Source organism: Miniopterus natalensis, chromosome 7 (assembly GCF_054644295.1).
Source record: "Miniopterus natalensis isolate mMinNat1 chromosome 7, mMinNat1.hap1, whole genome shotgun sequence".
Lineage (NCBI taxonomy): Eukaryota > Metazoa > Chordata > Mammalia > Chiroptera > Miniopteridae > Miniopterus > Miniopterus natalensis.
Genome location: NC_142087.1, coordinates 61,958,394 through 61,980,205, shown reverse-complemented (window position 1 = coordinate 61,980,205; position 21,812 = coordinate 61,958,394). Strand labels below are relative to the sequence as shown.

The window sequence follows — 21,812 nt, the reverse complement described above, 5'->3', positions numbered from 1 at the left end:
TGTGGCCTCCCCACCTCCGCCCACCTGAGTCCTGGACTTGACCTTGTTGGCGGTGGGGGGGAGGGTGTGATAAGCGTCTTGGTGGAGGGAGCTAGCTGCCTGCAAAGGCATTTTCCGCTCTCTAAAGTAAACAATCAAACAGGAAATTAATCTAGAAACCCACATCAACGGAAGGTTCAGGCTGTGATTTTCACAGCCCCAGAGCCAGGAAATTCAAAGTTATAGTTCCCATAGCAACTCGCCTGTAGAATCACCCACCGCTGGGCTTGAACGAGACCTTGAGGGGTCAACTAGGCCAGCCCCCTGCCTCCAGGAAGTACAGCCCAAAAGCAAGCCTGCGTGTCTGGGGTAGACTGCTCTTCTGAGGTGGGACATTAAGTCGGGACACACACACACACACACACACACATACACACACACACAGAGTTAGGGGTTGTAAGGTTAGAGTTCTGCTTTCAGTTCTCACAGCCTCGGAAACTGGGCCATCAGTTGACATCTCAGGGCTTCAGTTTTCTATAGTCCCGTATTCCAACGATTATTCCCATGTTCCCATGTTCTATGAAATGGCAACAACACTCAGGCCTGCACGACGCTCGGGTGCGGGCTGTGCAGTGTACACTCTTCTTATTCCGTCCCACCCCTCCTACTCAGCCCCGAATGGCCCCCATCTCTATCCTAGACGCCCTTGAACCTAGTGATTGGCCTTTGGCCCACCCCCTGCTTGTTTTTCCTCCAAGAAATATCTCAATTGATTGACAGGTCCAAGAGCTTTCACAGCAGACACCAAGGCGGCTCTGATTTTTGGACGCTCTTCTCAACCTGCCCCCTTCTGGATCAAATTTATAATATAATCTCAGTGCATACTTCCTGCTCCCCTGACTGATAGATTGAATGGAGCCAGAGGCAGGCTTCCCCCCTACAAGGATGTGGGGGTTGTATGTCTGGGGTCTGGGGTGGGGTTTTCATTTGTGTGTGACTAGTGAGGAGTCCCCGCCTGGCAGGAAAGGAGATAAGGACAGTGACGCTCAACCCAGAAGGAAATAGTCTGGAATCCTTCCCCGAGGGTCACCCTGTCTTCCCACCCTAGATGGGAGATGGCCACAGACAGCCTGCTGGTCTTATCAGCATGATTCTGCAGTCTCGGCCCGGGGACTCTTGTGACAACATGAGCTGGGGCAAGAGCAGGCGCTTTGCAGGCACCAGGCCTGTGGCAGAGGATGCCCGCCTGCCCGCCCACCCGCCAGCCTGGCCCCAGAGCCAGCGCTGTGAATTGAGCAAAGCAGTGGAAAGAGAGAAGTGGCGCCTGCTGGAAAGCAGACAGAGCGGCTCCTTGATTTCCTAACAGGCCTAGCCGCATGCCAGGGGCCGCCGGGCCAGCTCCGAGTGCCCAGCCTCGCTTGCGAAACAGTCCTTTCCTCCTTTGGGTAAGCTTTCCCGGGCAGCCGAGCCGCTGCCCAGCCACCCGAGTCCCTGGACGAGGCCTCCCCCTCCCCCTCCCCCTCCCCCCACCGCCTTCCTGCTTTCTCCTGTGGTTAAGTCCATCAGAGTATGGTGGGCTGCTCAGGGAAGACAGGACACCTCCTGGAGGGGCAAGATGTTGCCTTCCATGAAGCCAGACACAGAGGCTTCCTTAGAAAGAAGGGTGGTGGGGAGGTCACTGTGGACAGATGGCACATTTCTCTGCAGTCTTGGGGGGGGGGGGGAACTTAAGGAAGGTAGAACCACAGAGGGTGAATCCCCAGCTTCAGAGGAAGGGCCTCTGAACAGAGAGCCCAGGGTCCCCCCACCTGCTCACTAATCAGGGCACGTGGTTATCTGCAGGGCTGTGCCCATCCACCCTTCCTTGAGCCTGGGAAGAAACTTCTTAGATAGTTCTTCATGGTTTGCTGACTTAACCAGGTGTCCCTCTTTTCACTCTCAGACTTTACAGGGCATGCGAGTTGGGGAAGGCACAGTAACCATTGAGGGCTACGAGGAGCTGGAGGAGGGGCACACAGGCTCCTTACTGTGCCACCAAGCACGCAATTCTGAAGAAGCTTTTGCTTAAACCAGGTCTTCTTCGGCCCGATAATCTTGGCATGCAGTATTTAAGCATATTAAATGCCTGCAGAGCCCAGTGACCAGACACAGGTGCCAGTCTTCTGGGGTAGAGGGTGAAGTTTGAGGCCATGCAGCAAAAGCTGGGCTGGATGCCTGTCCTTTGGGTGAGGGAGCTCAGCTGGTTCTGTGGTGAGTTTAGGTGGAAAGCAGTGACCAAGACCAACTGGACAGGGGCAGCTGGGCTTGGCACAATTAAGCACAGAATGATACGGCTGTGCTGAGGGCATAATTAGCATTTGTACTCAGAGCAGCAGCCACCCAATAGAGGGCAGACAGGCCTGGGCTGAGAAAAGGGCCTGGGGCTGCTTGGGGACAGGCAGAAGGGATTTGGTAAGTTCTTTCTGCCAAGTCAAAGGCAGAGATAAGAGTAATTGGCACCTGGAAGTTGGTTTGGCTTCAGAGCCTTACCCTTAGCAGAACACATATTTTCATAATGTGGTGTCTCTTTTTCTAAATTGAGATGATCTTTATGAATGAGTGAGCATACCAGTCAATATTCTGTAGCTCCCATACATTTGGACCACCAGGATGCAAGAGGAGGAAGGGCTTAGCCTGGCACTCAGGCGCTTGCTGGCCCACTTTCCCCCTGGAGCCCTACATCCCTCCCCCTCCCTGTCACAGTCCTCCAGTCCCTCCAAACCCATCTGTTCACAGGTCTATGACTGTGTCTTGTCTTCATCTACCTCCAGCTTTTGCTCCTCATTGTCTCTCCTGGGCCTGTCCTCTCCCATCTTGGCTCCATTTACTGGCTCACTCAAGACTGACTGCAAAACCCTCCTCCTCCAAAAGCCTTCTCTGACCTTCTCCTCTAACCTCTGTGGCCAGGGGCTCTCTACTCATAGCTCCGGGGCAACTACTTGGCTCTACTAAGTTCTAAGTTGAGGGGAGGGTCTACCTAGACTAGAGGTCCTTACACAGGACTTCTCAGAAGACCTGTGGATTGGATTGGGAGGAAAGCATGTGCTGGCTTCGACATAGCCACTTAGAAGGGCCTCTCTCTGCCCCTGGGATGCAGCCTCCCCTGACACACAGGCCTGGAGCACAACAGGTCCTGCACTCTCCTCTAGGGAGTCTGAAGGGATGGAAATAATTTCATTCACTCATTCATTCATCCAACAAGGAGGCATGGATCCTGTCCTCATAGATCTACTAAGTCTATTAGGGAAGACACATGTTGCACAAGCAGATCAGTGATGGGAACTGAGGCTGTGAAGCGAGGCTGCCTGGTTTCTCATCCCGACTCGGTCACCCACCAATCGAGTTGCACAGCTAACCACTCTGTGTCTCAGTTTCCTCAGAGAGACAGCACGTCGGGGGATAATTCTTTTGAAAACACTGGCTTTACATTACTCACAATAGCCAAGACGTGGAAACAACCTAAAGGGCTTTTGATGGATAACTGGGTAAAGATGCAGCACATACAGGGTGGGGCTAAAGTGGCTTTACAGTTGTGAGTACGTGGAACAGTTTATTTTTGTATTATTATTGATTAATTACTGCATTATTTTCCCTACGAGCAACTGTCAAACTACTTTCGTTCCCCCCTGTATATACAATGGAACACTACTCAGCCATAAAAGGATGAAATACTGCCATTTGCAACAACATGGATGGGTCTTGAGACTATCATGCTAAGTGAAATAAGATGGCAAAGAACAAGAACCACATGATTTCACTCATGTGGGATATAAAACAGAAAATAACAAACGAAAAACAAAACAAACTCATAGATACAGACAACAGCATGGTGCTTACCAGAGGGGGAGTGGGGTCGGGGTAGGATGAAGACGATAGAGGGGGTCAAATATGTGGTGATGGAAGGAGACTAGAGTTTGGGTGGCGAGCACACAGTGGAATATACAGATGTTGTATTATAAAGTTGTATACCTGAAACTTACATAATGATATTAACCAATGCTATCCCAATAAATTCAATTCAAATAAAAAGATCAATTAAAAAAAAAGAAAACACTGGCTCTAAGGGGAAGAGAGAAAGGGTATGTTTCCTGGAGGGGATTGTGAGTCAAGGGAAGGTTCTCCCCATCGGATGGGCTTGGTGGGCCGATGAGAAGAAACCAAAGAGAGGGGGAAACCTGTGAGAGATGAAAGGCCCAAGGAGGGAAGCCTAGAGCAGGAGAGAGGGGATGGGACGCGGCACTCTGGATTCAGGGGTGTGCTGAGCAGAGCCACCGCCCTGGCAGACAGGCTACCCAAAATAGGCCAGACCAAGGCAGGTCCATCATGGCTGTGAAGAGGCCCGAGAGCCTGCGGGCCCCAGGAGATAATTAAAGAAAGCCAACGTTATGTAAGTAGACTTAGACAGCAGTTTGGGTTAAGAAGAAAGATACTTAAATCTGGCCTTCGGATTATTTTAAAATCTTACTCTGTTATTTGTGTTTATATATAAATTACTCTTTCTTCAAGCTGTGTGCTAACTTCACTGCAAAATTATAAAGAAAAATCCCCAACGAGGTGATACTACCTTATATTCCCACTTTTCTCAGTTGAAGATTTTTTGAGAAAACGTTCTGTTGGGAGTATCACACATGCAAAAACGTGCACAAATCCTCAGTATCCAGTGAGATGATTTTCAGAGGAAATACACTTGTGCTGCCAACACCCTGACCAAGGCCCCCAGAGTCCTCTTCTGCCACCTTTTTTTCACTGACCTTCCCCAAGGGTCATCATGATCCTGCTTGTCCCCACGGCTTCATGTCACCCATTTAAAACCCTCATATATTTAAATTGGAAGCAAACACACTGACCCTGTGAGGCCCCTTGCTTACTTGTGGCGGCTTTGAGAGCCCCACCCATTCTTGGCTGCTCTACCCTGGGTTTTCCTCCATAGGATGCCATCTGACTCTGGATTGGTGGGACAGGCAGTCATAGTTTTTGCGAGTGAAGGAATGGAAGGTCAGATGGGAATCAGATGATGTACAATGTGCTCAATACATCAATCGGGATCAGGGAGCTGATTCCCAAATCTAGGATCTGTCCCAAAAGTTTGGTGCTTCCTCATGCATTGACTTTATATATGTCTTTCAATATTTTTCAAACATGGAACTCTGAAGATTCGACGAAAACTCGGGTGCCTCTCCCAGAAAAATGTAAGTCTATACAGGTTCACAGATGTTGGCATACAGTTTCAGTGGGTTCCCAGATCTTGAAGGCCACCCAAGGGTCCAGGTACAAACCTTTGACATGGCCTTACACATGCCAACCTAAATCACCTATGGAGAGTCACAGGAGCACAGGATAGTGACTACCTTCATAAGGACTACAACACAGGCAGGGTCTCATGTGTCACCAGGAGGATTATGGAGCCCTTTTCTGTGGCTATCCAGGCTGTGGTGGGTAGTCCTGTGGTTAAGGCAGAATGCCAGGGTGGCCAATAAAGACACCATAAAAATTCTGTACTATATGCTGGACACGACATATGTGATCACTAATCCTTATGGGAACCCTGCAGAGGTCAGGGCGGTTTCCCCATCTTATTGATGGAAAAACTGAGGCTGGAAGAGGTTAAGTAACTTGCCTCTGGTCCCAGCTAGTACCAACAGTGATATTCGAAATGATGGAAGTCTGCCATCCAAGCCCCCACCTTTCCTTTTTCCTTTGTCACGATGGGGCTTTTAGCTTCCCTCTCGTCTTGCTGTATGGATCCTGAAGCCAAGCAGGGAGTTTCTCTAGAACACAGCAGGGTGGTCAGGAGGGAGCTGGCTAACAGCATGGGGATGCTTCAGTGCACATGTCTGCACTCCTGGGAAATGACTCACTGGAGCCCTGCCACTCTGGCCTCCAGGGTATATATGCACATTTCCTGTGTCTCAGCTAGAGCTTTGGTAGGTGTGAGCTGGCAGATCTTTGAAAGTAGCTAGAGATAGAAAACCACCCTGCTCTGTGTCCTAGGATGAAGAAGCCTCTCCCTGGGTTCATATGACAGAGCTGTGACCTCTGGGCTTCAGTTTTGTCATCTGTAAAATGGAGGTGAAGGTCAGATTTGATCAATGCTACTCAGTGTGTGGTCCTCCTACTAGCAGCATCAGCACCAGCATCACCTGGGAAATTGCAGGTCTCTCTATGACAGCGATTCTGAAATTTAAAGTGCATCAACACTGCCTGGATGGTAATTTCCCAGCTGAGAGCTAGAGATGGTCAGTAAACTATAGGCCACTGGCCAAATCTGGTCCACAGCCTGCTTGTTACAGGCCCATGAGTCAGGAATAGTTTTTACATTTTTAAATAGTAGGGGGAAAATATCAAAAGAATAATAATATTGTGTGACACATAAAAATGATATAAAATTCAAATTTCAATGTCCATAAATAAGGTTTTGTTGGAACACAGCCACTCTCATTTATTTGCATATTGTCTATGCTTTCCCATTAGGAAGGCGGAGTTGAGTAGTTTCTACAGAAACCGCTCTCAGCGCTTCGCACTGCTGCTCAGTGCCCTGTGAATCACAGGCAGGTGGGTAAGCTTGACTTTGCTTCTTGGCCTGCAAAGCGAAAATATTTACTATCTGGCCCTTTATAGAACTTTGCTGACCTCTGATGAAGAGTGAGGAGGAGAGGAGAGGGGAGGATGGGGGTGAGGAGGAGAGGGTGAGAAGGGAGGGAGAGGGTGAGGAGGGGAGGGGAAGAGAGGTGGGGAGAAGAGGGTAAGGAGGGGAGGGGAGGAGAGGTGGGGAGGGGAGGAGGGTGAGGAGGGGAGGAGAGCAGAGGGTGAGGAAGGGAGAAAACGGTGAGGAGAGGAGGGCAGGAGAGGGGAGAGAAGAGGAGGGGAGAGAAGGGGAGAGGAGAGTTTGTCTTTCTGGGGGCAAAAAGTGAGCTGTCAGGGGCTTTTGGGATCTGTGGGAGTCTAATCTGGCTGGGTCAGCCATGAAGTCCTTTACACAGTTGCTTTGAGGGTGGCTTGGACGCCCCTCTGACCATTTCCCTGCGTGAAAACCCCAAATTCCACTTCCAGAGCAAGGACTCCTAACTGGGAAGCTCCCCAAGCAGGCTCCAGGGACTCTGCCAGCTTTAATGCCTGTGGGTATTTTCAGGGGAGAGGGTTCATCAAAGAGGTCAGTCATCTCCCCTCCCGCTCTTGAACCCCAGCACCTTGTATGCTTTGGGGAAAATGTGGAGTCTCTGGAAGGGTAACACCCCACATACACATGCCACCTACCCAGGAAAGGGGGAAGTTATTTGATGGCACAGGCAGGCCTTAGGAAAGTCCTGGGAGTCTGAGGAGGGTGGAGGGAGGGGGCAGGCAAACTGAGGTGGAGACAGGAAATGGTTATCAGGAATGGGGCCTCTTTCCCAGAGGGCTGCACCCCCCTGACTCCTCACACACTCTAGAATCCACTTCTCCCCATCAGCCAGAGGCACAAAAGGCTTGCAGCCCAGTGGGCCAGAGTCAGCCACCCTCACCAGTGGGTACCTACTCTCCCCAGAGCCTCCTGCCTGTGGCAGTACCCAAGCAAGTCTCAACTCCGGCCCTGGGATTCCAGGTATTTTCCCAGCCAGCCCCACCTCATCTAATTGCTTTCCAGTCAGCTAATCCTTGGCCCACGCCCTCCGCTCCAGCCAGGCAAGCCACCTCAGTGTGGCCAGCAGTAGCTTCGGAGACTTCCCATGGCCCGCGTCCAAGCCTGGGGCAGCCTCTCGACTCCCCTTGCCCAAACCACATCCGCCTCGCTCTTCCCCACACCTCAGACTCTCCTCTGACTAACATTTCCAAACCAAGCGGAGCACGGTCCAGTGCAGGCCCAAAGCAGCCGACTAATTCATTCCCTACTGTCCCCCTTGCCCCTCCGACTGGCCGCATCCCGGCTATCGGGGAGGAACAATTAGCAAAAAGTGGAGTTGCACCTACTGTTCAATTCCCAGAGCTAATTGTTTTAAGCAGGGCTTTGGCCTTAATTAAAGGACAATTAGTTAGTGAATGCGTGTTTGCATTTCCACAAGTGTGTTTGCATTTCCTAAGTCTGGCTTTTAACCCTGGGAAACCAGATTCAGCAAATACTTTTATGTTTCGGTACCTCTGAGTAAGGGACGAAGTCTTAATTACAGAAATGGCAGTCCTGACAACAGTGTAATCAAAAGGGCAATGAAAGAATGAGCTAATTGTGCCTTCCAGTACTGAGCCATGATCTCTGTTTAGCCATTGTGAGGAGAAGCTGGCAGCTGCCTGTGTGCTCCCTCCACCCCCTTGGTCTGTGGATTCTGTTTCTAGCTCTGTCATCTAGTCCGTCACCCCTGCCACCCACTGCCCCCCTTCTATATTTTCCTTCTCTCTTACCTTTTCTGGCCCCTCCTTTTACTTCTCCCCACTTTTCTCTATTCGGGGTCAAAAGGATTGCCTTTTGCAGACCCTACCAGGGAGCTCCAGCCAACCAACCAACCAACCAACCAACCAACCAACCAACCAACCAACACCAGCACATTGGCCATAAACTTTATTTAGTGTTTCAGCTCACACTGCTTTCCTTTGCTTCTGGGTGCTCACAAAGAGAAGCTTATAAAAAATTCATTTGAGACTTTGAGGATCCAGATACTTTGGGATCCAGAAGTGTTCCAAAAGCCTAAGGATTCCAGAAGCTAGCCCCCAGACCTCCGCTGTCCAGAACAGTAGCCACCAGCCACATGTGGTCTAGAGTACTTGAAACATGCCTAGTCTTAGCGGAGAGGTGCTTTAACTGTAAAATACACGCTGAATTCCAAAGACTGAGTACAAAAAAAAAAAAGAATATAAAAAATATCTCATTGATCTTTTAAATATTGATTACATGTTGAAATAATACTTTGGATATACTGGATAACATAAAAGATATTAAAATTAATTTCACCTGTCCCTTTTAACAAAATGCAGCTACTGGAAAATGTACAATGACATAGTGGCTCCACAGCTGGCACTGTGCTGAGACTGTTAAGGGCTAAGAGCTTTCTGTTGTCCTCAATGATTGTGACCCTGGGTGTCCTCTCCCACCTGCTCCGCTCCCCCACCTCCTGTGCCATGCTGTCATCTTCTTCCTGGCCCTCACAGCACCCTTTTGCACCCTGTGCATTTCTCCCTCCTTCCTCCTCATGGGAGAGGCAGGTGAGGAAGGCCCTGCTGCTCCACCTGCATCTCCAGATCCAGCCCAAGGCCAAAGACTGACACAGTACATAGCAGGTGCTCACTCAGCAGCCCCTCAGGAAACCCTTCCGCTGGCTCTCTATCGGCGAAGCTGTTCCAGAAGCCCACCTTGAGCCTGATTGTGGCTCACGGGATGCTGACCTCGGACAGACTAATTAAATCTCATATGAAGTGTGGCAGACAGAAGTTAAGAAAAGACCACTTAACCAAAGGAAAACGTGGGGATAGAATACAGGTAGCTTCATTGGCTGAAAGCAGTTCTGCACTCGTTCACTGGTACTGTGAGCACAAATTACTACTTTTGAGTTTGATTTGGGGGGAGTGTCTCTCTTCCCTCCTCTTCCATTCTGAGCTCATCTCCAGGGATCACTATCAGCCAGCCCCACCCTGCTCACATACCTTGCCTCTTTAAGGATTCTGGATTTATCTTCTCAGAAATCTTCCCAGATTAACTCTAGAGGGGCAATTGTTGTCTCTGCTCTGCTCAATCTAGACATTCTATTTCATTAACTTATTCAATAAGTATTTATTGAGCACCTACTATATGTCAGGCACTATTCAAGGCACTGGGACATAGCTAAGAGAACAGACACATTCCTTGCCTTTAGAGTTTCCACTCTAGTTGGGGAGGCAGAAAACAAGCAGATTAACGAAGAAAACTCTAAGGTAAAGCCAGATAGTGGGATGGGTGTGGGAAAGTATGGTCAGGGAGGCCCCCCCCCCCAGTCCCGAGAAACTGGCATCCAGCAGAGACCTGGAAGGGTACCTGGAAGAAGGGCATTCTCCCAGAAGGAACATCAAGGGCAAAGGCCTGAGACTGATTTTACTGTGCCCCTTCATTTTTTTTCTCATTAAGAAGCACTTCATTTGGCACGATAAAGATGCTGCTGACTGATCCTTAATTCCACCTCTCCTGCTTTTCACGGCTTTGTTTTGTGTGTCCTGTTATGGGGAAGGGAGGAAGTAAGTTTGCAATTAGCAAATCTACTAAATTACATTTAATCCTTGCCCCGGCAAGGAACTGAGGGCCAGGGAGGGTAAGCTGCTTGCTTGTCTGGCTCTGAAGTCTGTCTTCCTACCCCAGCTCTCTACCCTTCCCACTACAAGAAAGGTGGATCCTGGAGGGTTCTTCTCTCGGGGCCTGGCCCAGGCCACCTGCTACCTCCCGGTCACGGCTGGCTGCAGCGAGAATGGAGCCATCAACAAGGAACTGGGCTCCGGCTCGGTCTAGAGGTGGACGGAAAAGAGAAGAGGCAGTTCCTAACGGGGTCTGGCCCAGGTGGGCAGGTGCTGCCTGTCATTATTTACATCTGAAGGCAGGGACAGCAGTGAGCTGGGCATCATCAACTGCTGAATTTAGGGGTGGGTGCCGAGAGCTGGAGGTTAAAGCAGAAAGCTCAGTGTGGGCCCTGCAGAGCGGTATGTGACTTACGCACCAGCTTCCAGCACAGGGCACTAGTTTTTTTGCTGCTTGTCCCCAGTTGATGGGAGAGCAGGGACCATGGCCTGCTCGTGCCCAGGCCTCAGCAGCTGGCCCAGCACTCAGCACCCAAATTGCTGGGTGGAGGGTACTTGAGGGGGTCATGAAGGCTGGGCAGGGCTGGGAAGTGGGCTGGGCAAACCAGGGGAGGCATGACAGTTAGTGGGGGGAGCTGATGGATCCAGGCCAGGATTCAGCGGGGCTATTTATGTCCTCCCTGAGGGTGGGAAACAAACTTAATTTTTTTGACTTCTGGGTTATCTGAAGCTCCTGATGGCCGTTTTTCACCCCCACAGTGTCTGCTTTTTTATCTTCTAAATATATAGGTCACTCCCTCTCCTCCCAGCTAATCCCCCCACAGGGACCTACACACCCAAAGTGCTCCAGCCTGCCTCCCCTTGTGCTCCCAAGTTGGCTGAGCAGACTGTGAAGTCATCCTATTGGGAAACCTTGGGGGTAGGGAGGGTGTCTTATTTAAAAAAAAACACCCCCCAAACCCAAAGGATTTAAAAATCTAGACCAGCGATTTTCAACTGGCGTTCCACAAGAATTTTTAAAACATGCAAGACCTGACTGTTCAGTCAGGGGCACTGACCTCTTTTCCCTTAGATTGTCAAATAAAAATACGACAACAGCCAACACAGCAATAGCCATCCGGTGTGAATGAATAAAAATTATACCTATTTTTTTTGGTCACATCTGCAAAAAAATATGTTTTGGCATGCCGCAGAATTTTAGTAATTAGTTTATGCGTGCCATGCGATTAAAAGGGTTGACAATCGCTGATCTAGACAGATGCTATGTATGTGTATATGTATTTGTGTGTGATCTTGTACACACAGCTCCAGCAAGAAACAGTTTACCCTCTACGGTCTGTCACCAGTTTAGAAAAAATCCTGCCCGGCCCCTCCCCGCCAAGACCTCCAGCTCCTCCCTCCCCACTGCCTTCAGCCCCACTCTGCAGAAAGCAGGGCCTCTTGAAGTTCAGACATTAATTACTGAGTTAGAATATTTTTCAAAATTACAAGGCATGGCCCCAGGAGATAAGAGGAAGGAGGAGGAGAGCACGGGGGAGGCCGGGGAGGCGGGAGGGCGAGTTTGCCCAGGGCTGTGGAGGCAAGGCGGGTCTGGAGTCTAGGGGGGGAGGCCCCCTCCCTGGCTCCGGGAAGCGCCCCCACCCCCACTCCACAAGGCCAGGCGCCCCCTGCAGGCGGCGCTGAGATCAGGAGAGAAAGCGAGCCCCCTGCCAGGCAGTGTGGAAGGGGCACGGGGGGGGGGGGGGGGGGGGGGGAAGGGGTGCAGGGTTTTCCTCTTAAGTCCTGAGCAGAAAAGCTTAGACACCTCTGCCTCTTACGTCCCCACTGGAGGCCTTAAATGTAGAATTCCTGCTAGAAAACGGTTATGTTAATTAAAACTATTTTCAATCAAGGGGAGAGAGAGCAAATCATTCCCCACCGATATAACTGGGAAGGGCTGAAGAAGCCCTGGGTGGGAACTGTAAGGACTGGCAGCAAGCCAGTCTAACTTTTAAAAAATGCCAAATATTTGATGTTTAAGAAAAACTGCTCCCACCTATATATCCTTTATATGGCGACCTAATTCTCAGAGAGCCACATCCTGAGTCTAAATTTTAAAGAAAATACCCAGAGCCTGCAGCCATCGGCCACCTTCCATAATGGAGTTGGAGATGCCCTCCTCAAGCCTTGTTGAAATGGGTTTGAAAATCTCTTGAGTTTTAAAACTGTTTAAAAACGGTTCTGGCGTGGAGACTGGTTTCCCTGTGGAAACCAGTGTCTGGTGGAAGCTGGTATTTTTATAACTCCAGGCTCTCTATCAGATCCTGTGTTACCATGGTTGCTAAGGGGAACACTGGCTTCAAATTTCACATTTCAGTTTGCAGAGTCTGGCTAAGGAAGTGGAACAGTTAAAAGGTTGGGGGTGGGGGAGACCTGGGTTTTATCCGGAGGAGGTCAAGGAACTCCAGCCTCAGATGGGGGAACGTCAGTGTGTTTGAGTGTGGGTTTTGGGGAGGGTGTTTGACCAGGTCAGAGGCATCACCCCACAGAGTGACTTGGCTGCCAAGTGGAAGAGGGGGACAACAGCTCCAGAGGGGACAAAACCGTGGGGAGTTATTTCTGCACAGGTTACAGGAATGGTTGCTTAAGCTGGGGTATTCATAGCAGCAGCTGCTGGACCTGGAGGAACTCTGCGGCTAAACCAGTGCCCAGGGGCTGTGTACCTGCCTCGGGAAGGCTGCATTCTCAGGAACATTCCAGGACGGGTCTGTGCCTAAGATTAGGGCTGAAGTAAACTGTTCGTGGAGAAAGGTTCTCCTGGGTTTTCAAGCTTTTTTCCAGCCTTTAAAGTCCCACTTAGTCTTTCTGATTGACTGTTATAGAAGAAGGAATTTAAAAACAAGGAGTGGAGAGTTGTTCTCTGCTACGATGCCCTTGCCAGGCAGATCTTGTCTCATCTGCCGCCTGGGCTCCCACATTCCTGCTTCCCACTCTCACCCTGTTTTGAGCACTGAACTTTCTTCCACTGTGCCCTGGCTAGGAAGAGCCCCAGATTAGACTTTATCTCAGTACATTTCTAGCAGGAAATGTGTCTAGGAGGCTGTTCAGTTCAATAAAGTAGCATTTTTCTTGGTGTTTGTTGAATGAACACATAAACTCTCCTTTACGCTTTACATGGTGTTGCTCTCTGGCTTAGAAATTTTCAGAAGTTCTCGGTATCATCTTGTGTCCACCAAAATGCCTCTGCTGGGAGCCAGCGCTGGCCCACAACTCAGCCATCAGACCCTCTTTTTCTCATAGAGACACAGGCAACCCCCTCCCCCTGGCTCATTCTGGCCCCCAAGTTTTCTTTCCAGAGGCCTTTCTCCCTCCCCACTAAATACCTTCCCCTTAAGCTCAAGCTCCCCTTCCATCTGCCCCCAAGTAGCTGCCCACACCCCTAAGTTCCCCCATCCTCTAGACTGTATGTGCACAACCTATCATAAATGTTCATGCATACAGTAGCCAAGTGGACTGTAGTCTTTTGGGGGAAGATCACCATTTATATTGCCCCCTTCCAGTACAACTAGGAAACTTTGCAGTTCAATGAGAAAGTAGCACTGTCTCAAACCAAATCACGGCTTACTGAATGAATGCAGAGTACTGAGCAAACGCTGTTGGGGTTAAGTGATAGATGAGACTCAGCCTATCCCAGGTACCAATGAAAGATTGAAATGATTCAAAAGCAACCAAAAAGAGGTCATAAGGCATTCATACAACCACCTGGCAAAGGACATGTCCAGAGAGCAAGTGTCCGCAGCCCTGTGTGGACGCTAGTTGTACAGGATGTCATGGAGGAGTGAATTGGTAGGGTGGGGACTCAGTGGGGAGTGAGTTTGGCCTGGAAGGTGGACAGGAGTCAGGAGGGAGTAGGAGGAAGAGCATGTTTTAGGCGAGAGGAATGCAAGAAGGCTTCTGTGAAAATACAGTGGGAATAGTGTGGCTGCAGCCATACGGGACTCATGAGAGGTTCTCTGGGAAAGGGGGGTATGTGTTTGATTGTATGGGGGCCTTGGTGCCCAGTTAGGAGAATGGACCTGACTTTCGGGGGCAGCGTGTGATGGGACACTTCTTGTGAGCAATGCCTGGAATATGGTTTGCTTTCAATAGCAACCTGCACCATGTCAGCTCGCGGAGGGGCTGTCATACGTCACTTTCTTTACATGACCATCTCACTTACTTTAAGCCTTAAAACAATCCTGCAGGGTGAGTATTATTTCCATGCTACAGGTAGAAAAGTGAGGTTTGGAAAGATTAAAGAATTAGATCAAAGCCCCACAGCTAGTAAGTGGCAGAGCTTGGATTCAAACTCAAGTCTCTCTGGCTCCTCCAGCTGTGCCCTTCCCACAGCTCTTTGCTCACCAGCGGCTACTCATTAAATGCACCTAAGATGTGGCTACTCGTATTTCTCAATGTTGGCTGCACACTGGAGTCACATGGATAGCTTACATCCCCCTTCCCAAACCCCATCTCCACAAAATTTGGTTTAATTGGCTGAAGGAGAGGTCTGAGAATTTGTAATTTTGTCAAAGCTTTTCAAGGTGTGCAGAGTTGACAGTCTGGGCTGCATGGAGGAAACTTTCAAGTGTCCACTCCCCGTGAGGGTCCACAGCTGCCCTGGGCGACCCTGGCCTCTTCTGGGCACAGTGGGCCCTGCCCCAGCCCCAGTGGGGCAGCTGAATGCAGCCCCACCTCCTGCCTGGGGAAGGGAGGAACAGTCCCACTTGTAAGGTACCTCTGAAGAATGTTCTGCTTGACTCCCTTACCCTGTGAAATAGCAGAGGATCTCCACCCACACCCACTTCATCTCAGCCTTTTCCGATGTCAGATTTCCCCTGGAGCCAAAACAATGTGAGCAATTGAATGCACGCTCATGCAAAAAGTTAAAAAAGTGGCTCTCATTGTTGCACAGAGCAATTTCATTTCCTGAGAAGCCTGACTTGCTGCCCTCTGTGTTCTCCCCAGCCTGCGCCTGCCGGCCTCCTCTAGGAGCCCAGCCAGTTGCATCCCTGGGGGGGTGCCCCTTGCATACACCCCTCGGAGGTGCCTGCCCCCTTCCTGCCCTTCCTCTGGATAGGGCAGGGAGGGGTGGATGGAGTTTCTCGGGCCTGAAGGGGAGGAGAACAAGGGAGCCAACCAGAGGGAGAGGTTGGTAGGGTCAGAGAGGGGTGTGCAGGGGGATGAGAGGTTCCTGACAGAGGCGCCCCCTCCCTTCCTCCTTTTCTCTACTCCTGACCTCTGGCAATGGCTGCCGGCCTCGGAAGAGAGCAGGAAGATGGGAATTACGGGTAGAGATGGACTGCGGAATACAGAAAGAATGAGGGGGGGTGTATAGAGACACGTCCACCGTGCACGGGCAAAGTCTGCTCAAAGGAAACAGGTGTAAGGGGTTAAAAGCCACTCCAGCATCCCCTGCCAGAGGAATTTCCAACAAAGCTCTTGAAGTGAGGGGCCCAGAGAGAAGTATTCAATGATAACGGGGAGGAGTCTAGCAGAATCACCATGGGGTCACAGAGGTGACAGAGGAGTGGAGGGGGCTGAGAGCACTGCAGGGTCAAGAGAAGGTGGGGGGAGAGGATGGTGCTGGGTAAACCAGACCCAAACCCTGGCAGGTCGGCTTCAGCTGAGGTGGGAGATGATGAAACCCTTAGCTTGGGCAAGAAATACTAATTACAGCCCTCCTGTGTGTGGGATCCTCGCAGCCACAGTTTGGCTGAGCACCTTGGCAGGATGAAGGGGTCCTTAGAATGCTATTTAAAAACACCTTGAGGGATGTCTTACCATTTGTATCTTCTTTAATTTTTTTCATCAATAATTTGTAGTTTTCAGTGTACAAGTCTTTCACTTCTGTACTTGTTTATTCCTAAGTATTTTATTCTTTTTGATGCTAGTGTAAATGGGATCCTTTTCCTCATTTTCTTTTCAGGTAGCTTGTCCTTAGTGTATAGAAATACAATTAATTCTGTACGTTGACTTTTGTATTCTGCAACTTTGCTAAATTCATTTATTAGTTCTAACAGTTTTTTTGGTGGAGGCTTTAGAATTTTCTATACATAAGATCCTATCATCTGTGAACAGAGACAATTTTACTTCTTCTTTTCAGATTTGGATGTATTTTATATCTTTTTTCTTGCCTAATTGCTCTGGCTAGGAGTTCCCATATTATGTTGAGTAGGAGTGGTGAGAGTAGGTACTCTTGTCTTGATTCTGATTTTGGATGGAAAGAGTTAATATTGTTAAACTGTCCATTCCAGCCAAAGTGACCTACAGAGTCAATGCAAACCCTATCAAAATTCCAATGGCATTTTGTTTTACAGAAATAGAAGAACAGTTCTAAAATTCATATGAAACCACAAAAGACCTCAAGTAGACAAACAATTTTACAAAGAACAAATCAGGAGGCATCATACTTCCTGATTTCAAAATATATTACACAGCTACAGTAATTAAAACAGACATATAGACCAATGGGACAGAGTTGAGAGTCCATGTATATATGGTCAACTGATTTTTGACAAAGGTACCAAACAAACAAACAACAACACAAAATAAAACATAATGGAGAGAGGAAAGCCTCTTCCACAGATGGTGCTGGGAAGACTGGATATCCACATGCAAAAGAACAGAATTGGACTCTTAAAAGACACATAATCAATGCAAAATGGATTAAAGACTTAACGTAAGACCTGAAACTGTAATTCCTTAAAGAAAACATAGGAGAATAGCTTTATGACATTGGTCTTGGCAGTGGCTTTATGGATATGACACCAAAAGCACAAAAGCAAAACTAGACAAGTGGGACTACATTAAACTGAAAAGCTTCTGCCCAGCAAAGGAAACAATCAATAGAGTGGAAACACAACCTACAGAATGGGGGAAATATTTACACAATGTATCTGATAAGGGGTTAATTCTCAAAATATATAAGAAATGCCTACAACTCAATAGCAAAACAACAAACAAACTAATAACCAGATTTAAAAAATGGTCTAAGGACCTGAATCAACATTTTTCCAAAGAGGACATACACATAGCCAACAGGTACATGAAAAGATGCTCCGTGTCACTAATCATCAGGAAAATGCACATCAAAACCATGAGATACGAGCAATCACCTTATACTTGCTAGGATGGCATGTATATATTAAAGGCAAGAAGTGATGTAAAGGATGTGGAGAAACTGGAACTCTTATACATTGTTAGTGGGAATGCAAAATGGTAGAGCTGCTATAAAAAACAATAGGGATGTTTCCTCAAACAATTAAACCCAGAACTACCATATGACCCAATAATCCCACTTCTGTTATTTATTCCGAAGAATCGAAATATCAAGCTCTTGAAGAGGCATCAGCACTCCCATGTTCCTTGTGGCATTACTCACAGTAGCCAAGATCTGGAAACAAGCTAAGTGTCCATTGACAAGTGAATGGATTAAAAACTGTTCTAGTCAACCTTTAACAAAAGGACATTCTGCAAGATGCAACAACATGGATGAATGCGGAAGACATTGAGTTAAATGAAATAAGTCAGTCACAAGACAAATACTGCATATTTTCATTTAAATGAAGTATCTAAAACAGTCAGACTCAAAGAATAGAACGGTGGTTGCCAGAGGTGTGGGGGCAGGTTTGGTGGTTGCCAACCACTGGGTACAAAATTTCAGTTATGCAAGATGAGGAAGTTCTAGAGATCTGTACAACATTGTGCCTACAGATAACAATATTGTTTGGTACACTGAACAATTTGTCAAGAGGGTAGATCGCATGTTAAGTATTCTTATCACAATGAAAATTTAAAAACATTAAAAAAATTAAAAAGAGCTCACGAGGCAAATCTGAGTTGTAAACAGGAGGGCAAGGAGACTCATGCAGCTTTGGGTCATCAATAACACTCTTCAATCACTTTGAAAACCATCTTGGCAGAAACCATTGGCTCTTAAACAATAAACGGACTCATTGAAAAGTGTTCTTCTCTGTCCCTCAAAGAAGGATCTCTGATTGGCAAATGCTATTTATGGCAAGAACAGAATCGATTCCACAAAGATTGATGTGGCCTCCGCCGTGTAGCAGGCGCTGGGCTATGGACCGAGGAAAGAATAAAGGCAGCTGCTGCTCTGCTCACCAGGTAGGGAAGCAGGGCAGGTAGGAGCAGGGACTCGGAGCTCAGACCCGATGCCAACACTCACTCTGCTGCCTGCTGGCTATGTGGCCCTGAGCAAGCTGCCTGACCTTTTTGTTCTCTGGAAAATGGGGATGATAATGTTCAGGGTGTTGTCTGAGTTAAAAGAGAAAAGAATGCATGATATGCTTTGGACAGTGCCATCCACTGTGCTGTTATTGGCTCTAAATACGACTTACTGTAAGGTCACGTGAAAGGATGGAGCTGTAAGGATGGAGTGCACTGGCCCCAGGGAGGCAGGAAGGTGGGACTGGACCCACAAGAGGACCTGGACTGAGCAGGAATTTTGGGTGTAGCTCCAGCCATGTCTTGTTGGAGGGGCTTGGGGCATAATCTGGATGTTATTTAGTGGGCAGCTGGAACTGTAAGTCTCAAGGTGGGTCTGGGAGTTGGGAGGACCCCAGGGCAGGGTGGGCCCTGCTGATTTGGGGCCAGCCACCTGCATGGCCATAGAGGAAAAGCCTAAAATTTTCCAGCAAGGAGAAGGCAGCAGCAGTGCCTTTGGCTTCCAGAAACTTCTTAGAGCTGGCTCAACCTACTTTGGGTCAGGACTGGGTATGAGTATGTGTGTATGTGATAAGGTAGGGGAGGCATCAACTAAGAAATCAGGTGCATCTTGAATTCTGGGAAAGGCACAGGCTCTCCAAAGGGACTGACTGAGATCCCTAGGGCACACCTTGATGTCCTGATCTTTTCTCAAGGTCCAGTTTTAGGGAAGCTGAGTTCTCTATTGAAAAGAGCCCTGGATTGGGAGTTCAGGAGCTCCAGGCCAGGTCTGGCATGGACTGGCTGTGTGTCCTGACAGGGCATTCAGCCCCTATAACCCCTTTAAGATTGGGCGTGTGCCCAGGCCCTAAGTCAGAGTGGAGGACACTGAGCTTTCTGAGAGCCACTCTGTCCTAAAGGAAGTTCCCTGGGCATTTACTTCCACATTCCAACTTAGTTGCCCTCGTGTGCTTAGCACCATCTCCACATCATGTCTTCCCCAAACCCTGTAGATTGAGCAGTATGATCCCCCTTTTAAAAAATATTTTTTATTGATTTCAGAGAGAGAGGAAGGGAGAGAGAGAGAGAGAGAGATAGAAACATCGATGAGAAAGAGTCATTGATCAGCTGCCTCCTGCATGCCTCCTGTTGGGGATCGAGCCCACAACCTGGGCATGTGCCCTGACCAGTAATCGAACCGAGATCTCCTGGATCCTAGGTCGATGCTCAACCGCTGAGCCACGTCAGCAGGGCAGCATGATCCCTCTTTACAAATGAGGAACCGAGGCTCAGAGCTGGTGAACTCTTCCCCAAGATGGCACAGCTAACCAATGGAAGAGGTGCATTTGAATCCAAAGCAGATGCTCTTGAACCACCTCATATGGGGCCTCAAGTAGGTGGTGTGGAACATGGCATTCCGGTCTCCTCTTTTACGAAATGGTAAAAGCCAAGATGATTTATTTATTCTTCACATTTACCGCAAGCATGGCAGAAGTTTGTGTTTGTGACACTGTCCCACAGAGTTCAACATATCAAACAAGTGGGCATTAGGGGAGGCTCCTTGTTTCTTGTCTGTGCAGACCGCCTGGCACCTTCTGGATCTCACACCAGAACATTCACACTGCCGTGGGTGCTATTAGAAGTGTCCCGGCAGCCAGGGCCAGTGCTCAGCCCTGCTTCCTGCTCAGGGGAGCAGGTGACAGCAACACCAGGAGGTGCCCAGATCACAAAAAGGGAAGATGTTGGGACAATCCAGGTCACTAGAAAGTGCTGCTTTCTGCCTTGAGAGGGGTTGCCAGGGGCTCAGGGCAACTCAGGAAGGGATAGGACTCCATGAGGCCATCTGGGCCAGCCTCCTGCCTCCAAGAAGGCCACCTTCAAATCATCCCCAAAGGGATACAGCAAGCAAAGCTATGGCCTCTCCTGGTGCTGCATTCTGAGCTTAAGACACTTTGAGAGTGAAATAAAGTTGGGAGAGACCATTGTTTGCATCTAAGAAATAAGTCTGAATTCAAGTGCACTTGTTAAGAAAATGTTTGGCTTTGTGGCTTAGGGTTTGCGAAGCGCCCGGGAGAGGCCTGTGTGCTCTGCTTCCCTGGGCATCATCGCAGTGTGGAATGAACACCCTGTTTCCCTATAAGTGCATGCTTCAGAAACATCTGCAAATAGCCCACCCCCCCCTCTTAAATTGCTCTACTTAAATTGCTCTTCCTTTTAAAAACACAAAAATGTTCCTTGACCCCACACCTCCCCTTTCACTGACGAGTTCCCTTTCATAGAAACACTTCTTAAAGACCCATCCATACTCAGGTCCTCACTTCCACCGCTCCCGAGTGTGGCACAATGTGGCTCCTGTGCTCACTCCACTGACACCAGACCCCCTCTCCCACCTCCTTGTTGCTAAACCCAGGCCACTTCTCTGTCCCAAAGGCTACTCCTCCTTAGGTCCTGGGACCTGCTGCTGGGGGTGGGAGGGTACAGCACATGTGAAGGAGTGCTGTAATGGTTCTCACGCTCCCCTGGAACCTTCTCTGACCCATTCCTCCTGCCTCTGGGCCACTCCTCCACTACCTCCTCGCTGGCTCCCATCCTCTCCTCCATCTGCATCCTCTCCCTGGGTGACCCCATCTGGTCCCCAGCCCTGAGCACCAGGTACACATCAACACTTCATACGACGTTCCGTTCGTGTCCCCAGGATGACCTCTTCCTGATCTTCAGACACTTCTACCGGAACAACTACATGACAGTGCCCTGGCAGGACCAACAGGTCACCCAAACATAAAACACTGACTCCTGGTTTTCCTCCCTGCTCTATTTCTCTTCCAGACTATTCTAGACAGTGGTGCCACCAGGCTGCTAGACAAGGAGCCCACACCACCTTCCCCCTTCTCTACAGCTCATGTCAGCAGGTTCTGCTGGTACTAACTCAAAAATATACCTGGAATGCACACAGACAGCCCTCCATCCTCACTTCCTCGCTGTGTTCCCAGCCACCAACCTCTCAACGGGGCACACCAACGGCCCCCTAGTAAACTCCCAGCTTCCACATTTGCCCCGTCCAATTCTGTGCACGAGAGCAGCCAGGGTGACCTCTGAAGTGGGTTATCCCGCCTGGTACGAAAAGTACCCCACTGACTCCCTGCTTCCCAAAAGTTTCTTGGTTGTTCTTATTTCTTTCTTTTCCAGAAGCAAATTTAAAAAGAAAAATAAATAATTCAGTGGTAAACCAACCCAATCCAAAGATCCATTCATTCAAATAATACTCACTGCAGGCAGTGTCCGATCAGGGTTCCTGCAGTCTGAGTTAGTAACGCTTTCTTTGGGGGGAGGGGAGCTATGTCCCTTTATGTAAACTCAATAAATAAAAACCTGGCTTTAGTAAACCGAAG

The 21,812-nt window shown here is 49.0% G+C and overlaps 1 protein-coding gene across 1 annotated transcript in view; it reads right to left on the bottom strand.

Moving 5' to 3' along the window:
• Positions 1-21,812, bottom strand: part of CTIF (cap binding complex dependent translation initiation factor) — a 221,535-nt gene that overhangs the window by 12,234 nt on the left and 187,489 nt on the right. The gene's annotated exons all lie outside the window — the stretch shown is intronic.